Source organism: Engystomops pustulosus, chromosome 6, assembly GCF_040894005.1.
Source record: "Engystomops pustulosus chromosome 6, aEngPut4.maternal, whole genome shotgun sequence".
Lineage (NCBI taxonomy): Eukaryota > Metazoa > Chordata > Amphibia > Anura > Leptodactylidae > Engystomops > Engystomops pustulosus.
The window spans coordinates 152,273,062-152,292,726 of record NC_092416.1 but is presented as its reverse complement, the minus strand read 5'-3'; positions in this window follow the sequence as shown (position 1 = coordinate 152,292,726).

Sequence of the window (19,665 nt, the reverse complement as noted above, 5' to 3'; positions counted from 1 at the left end):
ATACAGTATGAGGACAACTCATGAGAGCTGATCCCTGTAATTTCTAATAGAAAAGCCTTTGCTGTAGTTCTGTGATTTATCCTTCTTCTAGAATGGTGCCATTAGTCTGAATATCAGAGCTAAAAGAAACACTACACACCTACCAGGACATCTACCACCAGGATGAAGGATTGTAAACCAAGCACACTGATATACTGGTGTACACCAAAATCTGGCAGGATCTGCTCCTCTTTTAGCTTCTTATGCCTTGGTTTTTAAGAAACTAAAGGCTTTAAAAATTGTGCAAATGAGCCAACTCCATTAACACCTATGGAGCCTGGAGCCCCTCAGGCTCATTTGCATGATTTTGAAAAGCCTTAAAAAAAACATGGCATAAGTATCTAGAAGAAAAGCAGATTCTGCTAGAGGGGGCACACACCATTATGTCAGTGGGCTTGGTTTACAAACCTTCATCCTGGTGGTAGATGTCCTTTAAGCCCCTTCCTTACCCAGCGGTAACCCTGTGGTCCATGTTTAATAAGACTCAAACTGGCACCTGATCATTGCATCCAATAAGTGCCCTATTTGGAAATATATTGAATCCCTGTCATCATTGGACCACCTAGTGTCTCCTTCGGCCCCCACACCAAACTGATTACTGATTATGTTCTCCTTTTACCTCTTCAAAAAGTCCAATAGGTTGGTTCTTCTCTAACCACAAATCCCTTCGGCCTCGCCCCCCTCTTACACCCCAGAATTTTGCCACCTGTACACTCTCCCTTGACCCCAAAATGTCCCTTACTATTTGCTACTCCTCTTGTCTTGCTTTTCAATCATAGATCCAGGTACCGTGACTGTGGTTATCCATGGCCTCCTTCCTTCTAAAATATACTTTTAAAATTATGCTAATGAGCCAGAAGCCCTCTGTAATCTGGCTTCATAGGCTGTTACTATACAGCAGCACTTCCCGTAGTCTCAGCAGCAGTGAGCACTCAGTGGGAGGAGGAAATGCTTTCTTCGGAACGTAACAGGCTGTGCAGCTACAACACGTAGAGGCTCAGGTAACACCTATAGCCCCTCAGGCTCATTAGCATAATTGTCAAAGTTGATTTTAGAAAGAAAGAGGCCTTGGATAAAAGACATAAGACGATTACAACAGTCACAGTGCCTGGATCTATCGCCGCATATACATCCCCACAGACGGCCATCTAAATGTACCCTTAGTGTGAATTCTAGTCAAAGGTCTCAGATACACTTGCGCATTTAAAGAAAGGGACTGAATTCAGTTTCGAAATATAGATCAACATTTTTTTTTCACAATATTCTTTCTTTATTTGCATATTGTAATTGCTTTTATTCCATGTTTTTGTGTTTTTTATGCTGTATTTGAATAAACACATGTGAACTATGAATCTCATTGATTGTAAGCTCTTGGGAGCAGGTCCCTCTATCTGACATCTGCCCATGTTATTGCTCTCTTTGTCTGTCCCCCATGATCTGAACAGTGGTGCAGAATGTCTGAACAGTGTCGTCTTTCTCTCTGCTGCTCCTGTGAGGAGGTAGAGTCAAGCAGGATATTCTCCTGACTTACCCGGCATACGGTAGGTGTCACTGTTGAACTCCCTTGAACACATAAATTACAACATTACAGACTGACAGAGGGAAATAAAATACACCGTTTCATCAGACATGTCGCAAACCAGAAGCCGACGCTAAGTAATAGATGAGGCACACTGGCAAGCTCAGACATAAAAATGCTAATAAACCACAAAAAAACTCATAAACATTACATAGAGATTAATGTCTATTTGTCAATTATTCCTATCACTGTTAGTTGATGTGTAATTTTAGCCCGGAGGCAAAGTAGAGGAAACAATCATTGTAAGTGTCAAGTTGATGTGGATTTAGGTTTAAATTTGGAAATATCTAATGATAATGAACATAATTAAAAATAATGAAAATGGGAAATAAAAACAGAGGTTTGTAGTCGGTGTCTGACTGGAGCCCCTAGGGATGAGCAGAAGTTACGAGGATGCACTTGCCACAGGACGGATTATTCACAAGCTCATAGCATAAGAAATAGTCTTTAGTCACAAGTGGTTGTCTTCAAGGTCACTGTATATCTGGTTGTAGATGTCCATTGGTAGATGTCTGACTCTACTGGTCTTAGTAGAATAGTATCACCTGGTGTTGTGGCAAGTCAGTGTGACCGTATTAAAATAGTTGGAGGGCAAAAGATGGCATGAGTATGGCTATAGTGATGGGAAGTCATGGGGTGGAATCTGGGAGCATAGTGTGGATTAGGTAGCATAGTGTGGATATGGGAGCACAGTGTGGATATGGGAGCATAGTGTGGATATGGGAGCATAGTGTGGATTAGGTAGCATAGTGTGGATATGGGAGCACAGTGTGGATATGGGAGCATAGTGTGGATATGGGAGCATAGTGTGGATAAGGGAGCATAGTGTGGATATGGGAGCATAATGTGGATATGGGAGCATAGTGTGGATATGGGAGCATAGTGTGGATATGGGAGCATAGTGTGAATATAGGAGCATAATGTGGATATGGGAGCATAGTGTGAATATAGAAGGATAATGTGGATATGGGAGCATAGTGTGGATATGGGAGCATAGTGTGAATATAGGAGCATAATGTGGATATGGGAGCATAGTGTGAATATAGGAGCATAATGTGGATATGGGAGCATAGTTAGGATATGGGAGCATATTGTGGATATGGGAACATAGGGGCACATTTACTTACCCGTCCCGTGGATGCCGCCGATCCGGAATGTCCGACGAGGATTCGGAGCTGCTGCGATTCACTAAGATCGTGCATCTAATTTCCTGTATGTATCACATCCCCGCTGAGGTCCGCCAGAGTTCACCTTCTTCTTCCCGGTGTATGTAACTGCTGATCTTGCGACACAATTTTGAAAGTTAAATTCCGCGGTTTGTCCAAATCAGTCGGGTTGTCAGATGTCCACGCCCCCCGACTTGTATTGCATGCAAGCCGGCGCCGTTACGCAATACTCCAATCGTGTGCGCCAAAAACGGAGGGCAATTCAGCGCAAAACGGAAACATTTGCAAAACCCGACTGAAATGCATCCAATGGACCCTTAGTAAATGTGCCCCATAGTGTGAATATAGGAGCATAATGTGGATAAGGGAGCATAGTGTGGATATTGGAGCATGGTGTGGATATTGGAGCATAGTTAGGAAATGGGAGCATAGTGAGGATATGGGAGCATAGTGTGGATATAGGAACATAATGTGGATATGGGAGCACAGTGTGGATATAGGAACATAATGTGGATATGGGAGCACAGTGTGGATAAGGGAACATAGTGTTGGGAGCATAGTGAGGATATGGCAGCATAGTGCTGATATAGGAGCATAATGTGGATATGGAAGCATAGTGAAGATGTAGAAATGTGGCCATAGTAATGATATGGGGCCATAGTGAGAATACAGTGGCATAGTAAGGATATGGGAGCATAGTGAAGTTGGTGGTGCATGTGGATATGGGAGCATAGTGTGGATATAGGGCCAGAGTAATGATATGAGAACACAGTGTGAATATGGGAGCATCATGAGGATACAGTAGCATAATAAGGATATAGGATCATAGTGAATAGGGACTACAGTGTGGATATGGGAACATAGTGAAGATATGGGAGCATAGTGTTCATATGGGACCATTGTAAAGATATTGGAGTTTAGTGGATATTTATGTATATCTTTTATAGAATTTTGGCACAATTCAGTGTATTTTTTGAGTAAATAAAAAAGCACAATAAGGTAGTGATTAGAGATGAGCGAACACTAAAATGCTCGGGTACTCGTTATTCGAGACGAACTTTTCCCGATGCTCGAGTGCTCGTCTCGAATAACGAACCCCATTGAAGTCAATGGGAGACTCGAGCATTTTTCAAGGGGACCAAGGCTCTGCACAGGGAAGCTTGGCCAAACACCTGGGAACCTCAGAAAAGGATGGAAACACCACGGAAATGGACAGGAAACAGCAGGGGCAGCATGCATGGATGCCTCTGAGGCTGCTTAAACGCACCATTATGCCAAAATTATGGGCAACAGCATGGCCATGACAGAGTGACAGAATGAAGCTAGATAGCATCTAAAACATGCAATAATTGACCCTGACACTATAGGGGACGGCATGCAGAGGCAGCGGCAGCAGGCTAGAGAGTGTCATGGCGACATACCCTAAATGGACTCAGGCTTCAAACCAATGGGTGGCAGAGAGGAACCAAAGGAGGTGAGCAAGAAGTGCTCAAATAATATCGGTACATGATAAAAGTTTGCCAGTATATTTTGTGGATTACACAGCAGGGTGGCGACAAAGTTAACATGGAAGCCATGAAAACAACCCAAAATTCTGCCTGACACAGCTCGTTTGATAAGGGGACCATGTATGGAGGCAGTGAACTAGTAGTAGATTAAAGGTGCTGCAGTTAAAACTATGTTAGTTGGATCTTGGCATGGAGCTGGCGCTCCGCTGCCAGGCGAGCTTTCGCCAATCCAAGCCCCTGTCTCTAGGCTACTCCCCAAACAGCACTTTTGTATAAGATCAAGTGTAGTAGCGTTCTTATAAGTTTAGGATATGCCGGGTGAGGGGAATGTAAACAGATACGCAAGAAGCGCATGATGCGCATGGAGCTGGCGCTCCGCTGCAAGGCGAGCTTTCGCCAATCCAAGCCCCTGTCTCTAGGCTACTCCCCAAACAGCACTTTTGTATAAGATCAAGTGTAGTAGCGTTCTTATAAGTTTAGGATATGCCGGGTGAGGGGAATGTAAACAGATGCGCAAGAAGCGCATGATGCGCATGGAGCTGGCGCTCCGCTGCCAGGCGAGCTTTCGCAAATCCAAGCCCCTGTCTCTAGGCTACTCCCCAAACAGCACTTTTGTATAAGATCAAGTGTAGTAGCGTTCTTATAAGTTTAGGATATGCCGGGTGAGGGGAATGTAAACAGATGCGCAAGAAGCGCATGATGCGCATGGAGCTGGCGCTCCGCTGCCAGGCGAGCTTTCGCAAATCCAAGCCCCTGTCTCTAGGCTACTCCCCAAACAGCACTTTTGTATAAGATCAAGTGTAGTAGCGTTCTTATAAGTTTAGGATATGGCGGGTGAGGGGAATGTAAACAGATGCGCAAGAAGCGCTGAAATAATATCCCTAAATGGTAAAAGTTTGCAAGTATATTTTGTGGATTACACAGCAGGGTGGCGACAAAGTTAACAACTTTGATGTGGAATCCATGAAAACAACCCAAATTTCTGCCTGACACACCTCGTTTGATAAAGGGACGATGTATGGAGGCAGCTATATGGACGACTTTTGGAGGTAGCAATGGAGACAACGTGTGGAGGCTGCTATGGAGACAATTTAATTTGGATAGTGCCTGTATGTGGCAGTCCCAAACATTTTTCAAACCAGAGGAGCAGGTAGGTGGCCCTCCAGTAAAATGGGATAGATTGAGTGCCTGTATGTGGCAGTCCCAAAAATTGTTCAAACCAGAGGAGCAGGTAGGTGGCCCTCCAGTAAAATGGAATAGATTGAGTGCCTGTATGTGGCAGTCCCAAAAATTGTTCAAACCAGAGGAGCAGGTAGGTGGCCCTGCAGTAAAATGGAATAGATTGAGTGCCTGTATGTGGCAGTCCCAAAAATGTTTCAAACCAGAGGAGCAGGTAGGTGGCCCTCCAGTAAAATGGGATAGATTGAGTGCCTGTATGTGGCAGTCCCAAAAATGTTTCAAACCAGAGGAGCAGGTAGGTGGCCCTCCAGTAAAATGGAATAGATTGAGTGCCTGTATGTGGCAGTCCCAAAAATTGTTCAAACCAGAGGAGCAGGTAGGTGGCCCTGCAGTAAAATGGAATAGATTGAGTGCCTGTATGTGGCAGTCCCAAAAATGTTTCAAACCAGAGGAGCAGGTAGGTGGCCCTCCAGTAAAATGGAATAGATTGAGTGCCTGTATGTGGCAGTCCCAAAAATTCTTCAAACCAGAGGAGCAGGTAGGTGGCCCTGCAGTAAAATGGAATAGATTGAGTGCCTGTATGTGGCAGTCCCAAAAATGTTTCAAACCAGAGGAGCAGGTAGGTGGCCCTCCAGTAAAATGGAATAGATTGAGTGCCTGTATGTGGCAGTCCCAAAAATTCTTCAAACCAGAGGAGCAGGTAGGTGGCCCTCCAGTAAAATGGAATAGATTGAGTGCCTGTATGTGGCAGTCCCAAAAATTGTTCAAACCAGAGGACCGGGTAGGTGGCCCTCCAGAAAAATGGAATAGATTGAGTGCCTGTATGTGGCACTCACAAAAATTGTTTCAAACAGAGGACCGGGTAGGTGGCCCTCCAGAAAAATTAAATGCATGAAGTATAGCAAGAGCCAGTGGGCCCTGTCAAAAAATAGCCATTTTCCTCTGCTTTACTGTACAAAGAGGAGGAGAAGGAGGAAAATGAGGAGGAGGAGGAGGAGTGGATCAATTATTCAGGTTGAGCTTCCTTCACCTGGTGGAGATTGGAAATTCTGAGAAATCCAGCCTTTATTCATTTTAATAAGCGTCAGCCTGTCAGCGCTGTCAGTCGACAGGCGTGTACGCTTATCGGTGATGATGCCACCAGCTGCACTGAAAACCCGCTCGGACAAGACGCTAGCGGCAGGGCAGGCAAGAACCTCCAAGGCGTACAGCGCCAGTTCGTGCCACATGTCCAGCTTTGAAACCCAGTAGTTGTAGGGAGCTGTGTGATCATTTAGGACGATGGTATGGTCAGCTACGTACTCCCTCACCATCTTTCTGTAAAGATCAGCCCTACTCTGCCGAGACTGGGGACAGGTGACAGTGTCTTGCTGGGGTGACATAAAGCTGGCAAAAGCCTTGTAAAGCGTACCCTTGCCAGTGCTGGACAAGCTGCCTGCTCGCCTACTCTCCCTCGCTACTTGTCCCGCAGAACTACGCACTCTGCCGCTAGCGCTGTCAGAAGGGAAATACTGTTTCAGCTTGTGCACCAGGGCCTGCTGGTATTCATGCATTCTCACACTCCTTTCCTCTGCAGGGATGAGAGTGGCAAGATTTTGCTTGTACCGTGGGTCCAGGAGAGTGAACACCCAGTAATCGGTGCTGGAATAAATTCTTTGAACGCGAGGGTCACGGGATAGGCAGCCTAGCATGAAATCTGCCATATGCGCCAGAGTACCAACGCGTAAGAATTCACTCCCCTCACTGGCCTGACTGTCCATTTCCTCCTCCTCCAACTCCTCCAACTCCTCTTCTTCTGCCCATACACGCTGAACAGTGAAGGACTCAACAATGGTCCCCTCTTGTGTCTCGCCAACATTCTCCTCCTCTTCCTCCTCATCCTCCTCCACCTCCACCTCCTCCGATATGCGCTGAGAAACAGACCTCAGGGTGCTTTGGCTATCAACAAGGGAATATTCTTCCCCCGTCTCTTGTGACGAGCGCAAAGCTTCCGACTTCATGCTGACCAGAGAGTTTTTCAACAGGCCAAGCAGCGGGATGGTGAGGCTGATGATGGCGGCATCGCCACTGACCATCTGTGTTGACTCCTCAAAGTTACTCAGCACCTGACAGATATCAGACATCCACGTCCACTCCTCATTGTAGACTTGAGGAAGCTGACTGACCTGACTACCAGTTCTGGTGGAAGTTGACATCTGGCAGTCTACAATCGCTCTGCGCTGCTGGTAAACTCTGGATAACATGGTCAGTGTTGAATTCCACCTCGTGGGCACGTCGCACAACAGTCGGTGAGCGGGCAGTTGGAGGCGGCGCTGCGCTGCCCTGAGAGTGGCAGCATCTGGGCTGGACTTCCTGAAATGCGCACAGATGCGGCGCACCTTCGTGAGCAAATCAGACAGATTGGGGTATGTCTTGAGGAAACGCTGCACTATCAGATTTAACACATGGGCCAGGCATGGCACATGTGTCAGTCTGCCGAGTTGCAGAGCCGCCACCAGGTTACGGCCGTTGTCACACACAACCATTCCCGGCTTGAGGTTCAGCGGTGCCAGCCACAGATCAGTCTGCGCCGTGATGCCCTGTAATAGCTCTTGGGCGGTGTGCCTTTTGTCGCCTAGGCTCAGCAGTTTGAGCACCGCCTGCTGTCGCTTAGCGACGGCACTGCTGCTGTGCCTAGAGCTACCGACTGATGGCGCCGTGCCCACGGATGGTAGTTCGGAGGAGGAGGTGGAGGAGGGGTGGGAGGAGGAGGAGGCATAGTAGGCCTGAAACACCTGGACCGAGGTAGGCCCCGCAATCCTCGGCGTCGGCAGTATATGAGCAGCCCCAGGGTCAGTCTCGGTCCCAGCCTCCACCAAGTTAACCCAATGTGCCGTCAGCGATATATAGTGGCCCTGCCCGGCAGCACTCGTCCACGTGTCCGTGGTCAGGTGGACCTTGTCAGAAACGGCGTTGGTCAGGGCACGGATGATGTTGTCTGACACGTGCTGGTGCAGGGCTGGGACGGCACATCGGGAAAAGTAGTGGCGGCTGGGGACCGAATACCGAGGGGCGGCCGCCGCCATGAGGTTGCGAAAGGCCTCGGTCTCTACTAGCCTATAGGGCAGCATCTCCAGGCTAAGCAATCTGGAGATGTGCACATTAAGGGCTTGGGCGTGCGGGTGGGTTGCACTATATTTGCGTTTCCGCTCCAGCGTCTGGGGTATGGAGAGCTGAACGCTGGTGGATGCTGTGGAGGATCGTGGAGGCGACGATGGGGTTTTTGGGCCAGGGTCCTGGGCAGGGGGCTGACTAGCAGCTGACACAGGGGAAGGAGCAGTGGTGTGCACGGCCGGAGGTGAACGGGCTTGTTGCCACTGAGTGGGGTGCTTAGCATTCATATGCCTGCGCATACTGGTGGTAGTTAAGCTAGTAGTGGTGGAACCCCTGCTGAGCCTGGTTTGGCAAATGTTGCACACCACAGTCCGTCGGTCATCCGGTGTTTCCTTAAAGAACCTCCACACTTCTGAAGATCTAGCCCTCGCCGCAAGAGCCCTCACCACGGGAGCTTCACTAGTTGACAGTGGCGCTGATGCACCAGCTCTGGCCCTGCCTCTCCGTCTGGCCCCACCACTGCCTCTTCCAACCTGTTCAGGTCGAGGACTCTCCTCCGTCTCAGAAGCACTGTGTTCACCCGGCCTCTCAACCCAGCTTGGGTCTGTCACCTCATCATCCTCCGATCCCTCAGTCTGCTCCCCCCTCGGACTTCCTGCCCTGACAACAACTTCCCCACTGTCTGACAACCGTGTCTCCTCATCGTCGGACACCTCTTTACACACTTCCACTACGTCAAGAAGGTCATCATCACCCACAGACTGTGACTGGTGGAAAACCTGGGCATCGGAAAATTGCTCAGCAGCAACCGGACAAGTGGTTTGTGACTGTGGGAAGGGTCCAGAAAACAGTTCCTCAGAGTATGCCGGTTCAAATGGCAAATTTTCCTGGGAGGGGGCAGACTGGGGGGGAGGAGGCTGAGGTGCAGGAGCTGGAGGAGTGGGGATTTCGGTGACATGGGTGGACTGCGTGGAAGACTGACTGGTGGTGGACAAATTGCTCGAAGCATTGTCAGCAATCCACGACATCACCTGTTCGCACTGTTCTGGCCTCAACAGTGCTCTACCACGAGTCCCAGTAACTTCAGACATGAACCTAGGGAGTGTAGCTCTGCGGCGTTCCCCTGCTCCCTCATCAGCAGGTGGTGTCTCACCCCGCCCAGGACCACGGCCTCTGACCCCTGCAGTAGTTGGACGCCCACGTCCCCGCCCTCGTCCTCTACCCCTAGCCCTGGGGTTAAACATTTTTAAAATGAGAGTTATAACTTTTTTTTTTTTTTACTTTTTTTTTTTTTTTTTGTGTGTTTTTTTGTGTTTTTTGTTTTTTTTTTGTGTTTTTTGTTTTTTTTTGAGTTTTTAGAACCAAACAATCCTATCCTATTGCTATGGCTATTTTCTAGCCAAGTATCAAAGGAAGCACACTACTATGCCAGATGAGATGACACTGAGTTATTGCCTAATAGAAATCCAACCCCTACTGAATTTTCCCACTTCAGCCTTTGCTATGGATATGTGCGCCACTAAGCGCAGAACACAGCGGTCGCAAGTCTCACTACAAATTGCTCAGAATTGGCAAGTACATGCACTGCAGAAACTACAGCCACCAGCAGATCAACCAGAAATCAAATATATAGAACGCTACTGTAGGCTTCAAGAAGCTATTTGTATTCTCCTATGGCTATTTTCTAGCCAAGTATCAAAGGAAGCACACTACTATGCCAGATGAGATGACACTGAGTTATTGCCTAATAGAAATCCAACCCCTACTGAATTTTCCCACTTCAGCCTTTGCTATGGATATGTGCGCCACTAAGCGCAGAACACAGCGGTCGCAAGTCTCACTACAAATTGCTCAGAATTGGCAAGTACATGCACTGCAGAAACTACAGCCACCAGCAGATCAACCAGAAATCAAATATATAGAACGCTACTGTAGGCTTCAAGAAGCTATTTGTATTCTCCTATGGCTATTTTCTAGCCAAGTATCAAAGGAAGCACACTACTATGCCAGATGAGATGACACTGAGTTATTGCCTAATAGAAATCCAACCCCTACTGAATTTTGCCACTTCAGCCTTTGCTATGGATATGTGCGCCACTAAGCGCAGAACACAGCGGTCGCAAGTCTCACTACAAATTGCTCAGAATTGGCAAGTACATGCACTGCAGAAACTACAGCCACCAGCAGATCAACCAGAAATCAAATATATAGAACGCTACTGTAGGCTTCAAGAAGCTATTTGTATTCTCCTATGGCTATTTTCTAGCCAAGTATCAAAGGAAGCACACTACTATGCCAGATGAGATGACACTGAGTTATTGCCTAATAGAAATCCAACCCCTACTGAATTTTCCCACTTCAGCCTTTGCTATGGATATGTGCGCCACTAAGCGCAGAACACAGCGGTCGCAAGTCTCACTACAAATTGCTCAGAATTGGCAAGTACATGCACTGCAGAAACTACAGCCACCAGCAGATCAACCAGAAATCAAATATATAGAACGCTACTGTAGGCTTCAAGAAGCTATTTGTATTCTCCTATGGCTATTTTCTAGCCAAGTATCAAAGGAAGCACACTACTATGCCAGATGAGATGACACTGAGTTATTGCCTAATAGAAATCCAACCCCTACTGAATTTTGCCACTTCAGCCTTTGCTATGGATATGTGCGCCACTAAGCGCAGAACACAGCGGTCGCAAGTCTCACTACAAATTGCTCAGAATTGGCAAGTACATGCACTGCAGAAACTAAAGCCACCAGCAGATCAACCAGAAATCAAATATATAGAACGCTACTGTAGGCTTCAAGAAGCTGTTTGTATTCTCCTATGGCTATTTTCTAGCCAAGTATCAAAGGAAGCACACTACTATGCCAGATGAGATGACACTGAGTTATTGCCTAATAGAAATCCAACCCCTACTGAATTTTCCCACTTCGGTCTTTGCTATGGATATGTGTGCCACTAAGAGCTAAACACAACGGTAGCAAGTCCCCCTGCTAATTCCTCACAAAATGGTAAAAGATGCAAATTAAAATAAAAAAAGTAGAACGTTATTGTAGCCCTAAGAAGGGCTGTTGGGTTCTTTGAGAATCACTCCTGCCTAACAGTAAGCTAATAGAACACCCTAACGCTTTCCCTGACCAGCAGCAGCTCTCTCCCTAGCGGCATCCAGAGACAGAATGATCCGAGCAGCGCGGCCAGCGGCTAGTCTATCCCAGGGTCACCTGATCTGGCCAGCCAACCACTGCTATCGACGTGTAAGGGTACCACGTCATGCTGGGTGGAGTGCAGAGTCTCCTGGCTTGTGATTGGCTCTGTTTCTGGCCGCCAAAAAGCAAAACGGCGGGAGCTGCCATTTTCTCGAGCGGGCAAAGTATTCGTCCGAGCAACGAGCAGTTTCGAGTACCCTAATGCTCGACCGAGCATCAAGCTCGGACGAGCATGTTCGCTCATCTCTAGTAGTGATTTATGTTGGTCTAGACGCATTCATATCTACTCCAGTATTATTTGCTTTTACCAAAGACCTATACATCTTAAATTCCTATTGTCCGTGAATAGAACCATAGTGAAGACTGACATTCAGATAAAAAGAATATTAGATATATTTTCTACATCTCTTTCTCGCAGTCCAATGTATGTAATATAAGCACCAGGAGAGCTGCCAGCGCATTCATTATACAGATACATAAAATGAGAGCCACTTATTGGAGTACATTCCCCATACATTCATTTCTGTAAAAAATGTACCATCTAAAAGGTTCATCTCTATTCCATGGAGCAAAAAAGCTGAAATATGAAAGATATCACCCAAACTGAGGCTATTCAAGGGGAACTGAGGGTGGGCTGTGCTTAGTTTCATTGGGATCCCCTTTCCACTAGTGATGGGCAGTCTGGTACGTTAGACTGAGCTGGATCATTAGGCTCCACTCACAATAAAGAGACGGGTCTTCTGGTTCCTGAATGGCTCCCTATGAAATTACTGAAATTCTCAGGTTAAAAGGGTTGTGGTGCAAAAATAAGAGGCGGATCTATTAGATTTGGGCGGGGCTTAGTGATCTGTCGATATTTTTCCAAGAGAGTCATGCAGAATATTCTCCTGACTTACCCGGCATACGGTAGGTGTCACTGTTGAACTCCCTTGAACAAAATAAATGACAACATTACAGACTGACAGAGGAAAATAAAATACACCGTTTCATCAGACATGTCGCAAACCAGAAGCCGACGCTAAGTAATAGATGAGGCACACTGGCAAGCTCAGACATAAAAATGCTAATAAACCACAAAAAACCTCATAAACATTACTTAGAGATTAATGTCTATTTGTCACTTATTCCTATCACTGTTAGTTGATGTGTAATTTTAGCCCGGAGGCAAAGTAGAGGAAACAATCATTGTAAGTGTCAAGTTGATGTGAATTTAGGTTTATATTTGGAAATATCTAATGATAATGAAGATAATTAAAAATAATGAAAATGGGAAATAAAAACAGAAGTATTGGAGTTAGTGTCGGCCTGGAGCGTTTTAGGATGATCAGTTACGATTCTGAGGATGCACTCGCTATGGGGGATAGATTTGGCATTTCTGGGGCCATAAGCAGTGTTATGCCAGGGGGGCTCCTAATGCACATTTATGACCTACCGGGAGGACTGACTGCAGTAGTGGGTACATTGGCTCATTTACTAAGGGTCTGAATGCCGCACTTTTGTCGGGTTTCCCAAATATTTCCGTTTTGCACCAAATTGCCCCGGGATTTTAGTGCACACGATCGGATTGTGTCGCATTGGCGCCGGCTTTCACGCATCAGAAATCCGACGGATTCGGAACATGCACCGTGACGAAGAAGGTGAACTCAAGCGGACCTCGGTGCAGCAGCGACACCTGCTGGATATCGAGCGTACAACCTTATTGAATCCCGGCAGACCCGAATCAGCGTCGGACAACGTGCCACGGGATCGAAACTGGACCATGTAAGTAAATGTGCCCCATTGAGTACTCCCTGATTTCTGAAGCCTAAGCAATTTCATGAGATGTGTTATGAGTACATCCAGGGCCCATGGCTGCTGGGGGGCCACATAAGGCTGTACATAAAGAATCCATGGGATTAAAGGGGGCTTTATATAAGATAACCATGAGGGGGGGGGGTTGGTATGATAAACTAGGGAATATTTTAGGGAACAGGAGACTTAGTTTCTGACTTTTTAATGCTGCCATTTTAGTTCACTGCAAAAGGGCCCACACAGGCTCTGTCACCCAGGGGCCTGCTGGACCCTGGAGCCAACCCTGAGTACATCTACCCGTATCTATAATCTGCACCCGCATAAAATATTATCCATAAGAAATAAATGTCGCAGACAACCCATTACTGCTTTCTATAGGATAGTGGAAACATTCTGATCTGTCAGGATCTTACTGCCAGATCCCCCACTGATCAAAAGATTCCCCCTATTTGGTGGGAGGTCAGGTATGTATCCTTGCCAATATTAGGGGAAAATTTCTTATTTGTGTCCAACCCCTTTCACTCAATCCGAGGGCACACAGACCAAGCAATGGCAAGGTCATTTTTTTAAATTGGTCTCATTCTTTTTGAGTTTCGCAAGCTACATTTACTTTACCAGCTTGACAATAATTCTCTAAACTTTTACAATTACACATGTTTGTTCATATGGGTGCTATTGGCATTTTATTTTTTAAAGTTTCTAGTAATCATTTATTTAAAGGGAACTTGTCACCAGGTTTTACCCCACTACACTTCTAGCTCCCTCAGGTAGGGGATGAAATGTCCTTTCTAGGATTCCCTCTTTTATGTGAAATCTCACCTGTTTATATATAAAAATATATATATCTCCCAGGAAAATATGACTCTTCTCACCTCATTCTCACATTAAATGAGTCAAGTTTTGTGATTGCAGGGGGAGTGTCACTTCATAAACCCTTATCTTCTATAGCAACCAGAAACATGCTACTGGTGTCATTTAAGCATAACAATCTCATCTTTCAGATCAAATGTATAGTTCTGTGAGCTACAAAACTGGCAGTTGAAGCCATAGTTGGAAATGTACAGTAAGCTGCAGAAAAAGATCCCGTTTCTGGCTATTTTTTAACTGCCTGTATCTCCAGCTCACAGAACCATAAGATTAATCTGAAAAAGAGATTTATGTTGAGACTCTTATCTTTAATATGATACCAGTAGCAAGTTTCTAGGTGTTATAGAACTGAAGAGGGGCTTTTGAATGAAACTCACCTTTCAACCACTAAACTTGACTCATCTCTTTTCAAAATGGGATGTGAAGAGTCATATTTGCCTGACTTTGGGGGAGATTTTTTATTGGTAAACCAGTGAGATTTCACATAATAGAGGGAATATAGAAAGAACATTTCATCCCCTGCCTGAGAGGCTCATAGTTAATGGGATACAACTTGGTGACAGGTTCCCTTTAATAATTGTGTCCTAATAATAAATGCTTTACAATATAAATGTATGTACTAAGCATGTCAATAAAGTTGGTCTAAGCCCTTTTCCAAAACCACCAGAAAATGAAATTTCTAGGAAAATCTATTTATTTGTAGGAAAATCTGAAAAAGGAATATTTTAAAATATGCAAATGGACCTCAGAGTCTCCTGTGTGCATCACAGAAGCCCCCTCTGGATCAGTTGGCTGCTAATAATTCACACCCTCCTTCAGCGCTTATGCCAGCCTCCTAACTAACTTCCTCTGCCAGACAGTCAGTGACGTCAGCCGGGGCCAGATTGGTCTCCTCTCACGTACATAGGAGCCCCTGAGGCTCATTTGCAATTTTTTAAATGCTATTGACAGCTAAATGAAGAGCAGATCATGCTACAGGGGGCATATACAAGTGTGTAAGTGATGGGTTAAAACTAGAGATGAGCGAACATACTCGTCCGAGCTTGATGCTCGTTTGAGCATTAGCGTACTCGAAACTGCTCGTTGCTCGGACGAATACTCCGCCCGTTCGAGAAAATGGCATCTCCCGCCGTTTTGCTTTTTGGCGGACAGAAACAGAGCCAATCACAAGCCAGGAGACTCTGCACTCCACCCAGCATGACGTGGTACCCTTACACGTCGATAGCAGTGGTTGGCTGGCCAGATCAGGTGACCCTGGGATAGACTAGCCGCTGCCCGCGCTGCTCGGATCATTCTGTGTCTGGATGCCGCTAGGGAGAGAGCTGCTGCTGGTCAGGGAAAGCGTTAGGGTGTTCTATTAGAATAGTGTTAGGCAGGAGTGATTCTACAAGAACCCAACAGCCCTTCTTAGGGCTACAATAACGTTTTAGTTTACTTTTTTTTGGTTTGCTTGTGGCTGGGCTTGCTGGCACTAGTAGTGCAGCTAGTACCATATTGTGAGGAATTTGCAGGGAGACTTGTGTTTAGCTCTTAGTGACACACATATCCACCTCAAACACCGAAGTGGGACAATTTATTAGGGGTTTGATTTGAATTACGCCGAGTCTGCTGATTTATTTCTTTTTAGAACTCACAGTATTCTGCCAAAGCAGTGTGCTTTGAGTGTGGGCTAGAAAATAGCCATAGGAGAACCCCAACGGCTTACTTAGGCCTACAATAGCGTTATATTTTACTTTTTTTTTTGGTTTGCCTGTGGCTGGGCTTGCTGGCATTAGTAGTGCAGCTAGTACCATATTGTGAGGAATTTGCAGGGAGACTTGCCACCGTTGTGTTTAGCTCTTAGTGACACGCATATCCACCTCAAACACCGAAGTGCGACAATTTATTAGGGGTTTGATTTGAATTAGGCACAGTCTGCTGATTTATTTTTTTTTTTACGTTTATTTTTCTTATAACTCAAAGTCATCTGGCACAGCACAAAATACAGTTGTGTGCTGTCAGTGTAGGTTAGAAACTAGCCATAGCAATAGGATAGCATCGTTTTGTTTAAAAAAAAAAAAAAAAAAAACACAAAAAAAATAATTTGAAGTTTACACTTTAATTTTGAAAATGTTTAACCCAAGGGCTAGGGGTAGAGGACGAGGGCGTGGACGTGGGCGTCCAACTACTGCAGGGGTCAGAGGCCGTGGTCCTGGGCGGGGTGAGACACCACCTGCTGATGAGGGAGCAGGGGAACGCCGCAGAGCTACACTCCCTAGGTTCATCATGTCTCAAGTTACTGGGACTCGTGGTAGAGCACTGTTGAGGCCAGAACAGTGCGAAGAGGTGATGTCGTGGATTGCGGACAATGCTTCTAGCCATTTGTCCACCAGTCAGTCTTCCTTGGCAGTCCACCCATGTCACCGAAATCAGCACTCCTCCAGCTCCTCCACCTCAGCCTCCTTCCCCCCAGTCTGCCCCCTCCCAGCAAAATTTGGCATTTGAACCGGCATACTCTGAGGAACTGTTTTCTGGACCCTTCCCACAGTCACAAACCACTTGTCCGGTTGCTGCTGAGCAATTTTCCGATGCCCAGGTTTTCCACCGGTCGCAGTCTGTGGGTGATGATGACATTATTGACGTAGTGGAAGAAGTGTGTAAAGAGGTGTCGGACGATGAGGAGACACGGTTTTCAGACAGTGGTGAAGTTGTTGTCAGGGCAGGAAGTCCGAGGGGGGAGCAGACTGAGGGATCGGAGGATGATGAGGTGACAGACCCAAGCTGGGTTGATAGGCCGGGTGAACACAGTGCTTCTGAGACGGAGGCGAGTCCTATAGCAGAACAGGTTGGAAGAGGCAGTGGTGGGGCCAGACGGAGAGGCAGGGCCAGAGCTGGTGCATCAGCGCCAAATGTTGCCCGTAGTCAAGCTCCCGTGGCGAGGGCTAGATTTTCAGAAGTCTGGAGGTTCTTTAAAGAAACACCGGATGACCGACGGACTGTGGTGTGCAACCTTTGCCAAACCAGGATCAGCAGTGGTTCCACCACTACTAGCTTAACTACCACCAGTATGCGCAGGCATATGAATGCTAAACACCCCACTCAATGGCACCAAGCCCGTTCACCTCCGGCCGGGCACACCACTGCTCCTTCCCCTGTGTCATCTGCTAGTCAGCCCCCTGCCCAGGACCACGGCCCAAACACCTCCCGTGCGAAAACCCCATCTTCGCCTCCCAATCCTCCACAGCATCCACCAGCGTTCAGCTCTCCATACCCCAGACGCTGGAGCGCAAAAGGAAGTATAGCGCAACCCACCCACATGCCCAAGCCCTCAACGTCCACATCTCCAAGTTGCTTAGCCTGGAGATGCTGCCCTATAGGCTGGTAGAGACCGAGGCCTTTCGAAACCTCATGGCGGCGGCCGCCCCTCGGTATTCGGTCCCCAGCCGCCACTACTTTTCCCGATGTGCCGTCCCGGCCCTGCACAAGCACGTGCCAGAGAACATCATCCGTGCCCTGACCAACGCCGTTTCTGACAAGGTCCACCTGACCACGGACACGTGGACGAGTGCTGCCGGGCAGGGCCACTATATATTGCTGACGGCACATTGGGTTAACTTGGTGGAGGCTGGGACCGAGTCTGACCCTGGGGCTGCTCATATACTGCCGACGCCGAGGATTGCGGGGCCTACCTCGGTCCAGGTCTCAAAGGCCTACTATGCCTCCTCCCACCCCTCCTCCACCTCCTCCTTCTCCGAATTACCATCCGTGGGCATGGCGCCATCAGTCGGTAGCTCTAGGCACAGCAGCAGTGCCGTCGCTAAGCGACAGCAGGCGGTGCTCAAACTGCTGAGCCTAGGCGATAAAAGGCACACCGCCCAAGAGCTATTGCAGGGCATCACGGCGCAGACTGATCTGTGGCTGGCACCACTAAACCTGAAGCCAGGCATGGTTGTGTGTGACAATGACCGTAACCTGGTGGCGGCTCTGCAACTCGGCAGACTGACACATGTGCCATGCCTGGCCCATGTGTTAAATCTCATAGTTCAGCGTTTCCTCAAGACATACCCCAATCTGTCTGATTTGCTCACGAAGGTGCGCCGCATCTGTGCGCATTTCAGGAAGTCCAGCACAGATGCTGCCACTCTCAGGGCAGCGCAGCGCCGCCTCCAACTGCCCGCTCACCGACTGTTGTGCAACGTGCCCACGAGGTGGAATTCAACATTAACCATGTTATCCAGAGTTTACTAGCAGCGCAGAGCGATTGTAGACTGCCAGATGTCAACTTCCACCAGAACTGGTAGTCAGGTCAGTCAGCTTCCTCAAGTCTACAATGAGGAGTGGATGGCTGATATCTGTCAGGTGCTGAGTAACTTTGAGGAGTCAACACAGATGGTCAGTGGCGGTGCCGCCATCATCAGCCTCACCATCCCGCTGCTTGGCCTGTTGAAAAACTCTCTGGTCAGCATGAAGTCGGAAGCTTTGCGCTCGTCACAAGAGACGGGGGAAGAAGATTCCCTTGTTGATAGCCAAAGCACCCTTAGGTCTGTTTCTCAGCGCATATCGGAGGAGGTGGAGGAGGATGAGGAGGAAGAGGAGGAGAATGTTGGCGAGACAGAAGAGGGGACCATTGTTCAGTCCTTCACTGTTCAGCGTGTATGGGCAGAAGAAGAGGAGTTGGAGGAGGAGGAAATGGGCAGTCAGGCCAGTGAGGGGAGTGAATTCTTGCGCGTTGGGACTCTGGCGCATATGGCAGATTTCATGCTAGGCTGCCTATCCCGTGACCCTCGCGTTCAAAGAATTTATTCCAGCACCGATTACTGGGTATTCAACTCTCCAGGACCCACGGTACAAGCAAAATCTTTCCACTCTCATCCCTGGAGAGGAAAGGAGTGTGAGAATGCATGAATACCAGCAGGCCCTGGTGCACAAGCTGAAACAGTATTTCCCTTCTGACAGCGCTAGCGGCAGAGGGCGTACTTCTGCGGGACAAGTAGCGAGGGAGAGTAGGCGAGCAGGCAGCTTTTCCAGCACTGGCAGGGGTACGCTTTACAAGGCCTTTGCCAGTTTTATGTCACCCCAGCAAGACACTGTCACCTGTCCCCAGTCTCGGCAGAGTAGGGCTGATCTTTACAGAAAGATGGTGAGGGAGTACGTAGCTGACCATACCATCGTCCTAAATGATCACACAGCTCCCTACAACTACTGGGTTTCAAAGCTGGACATGTGGCACGAACTGGCGCTGTACGCCTTGG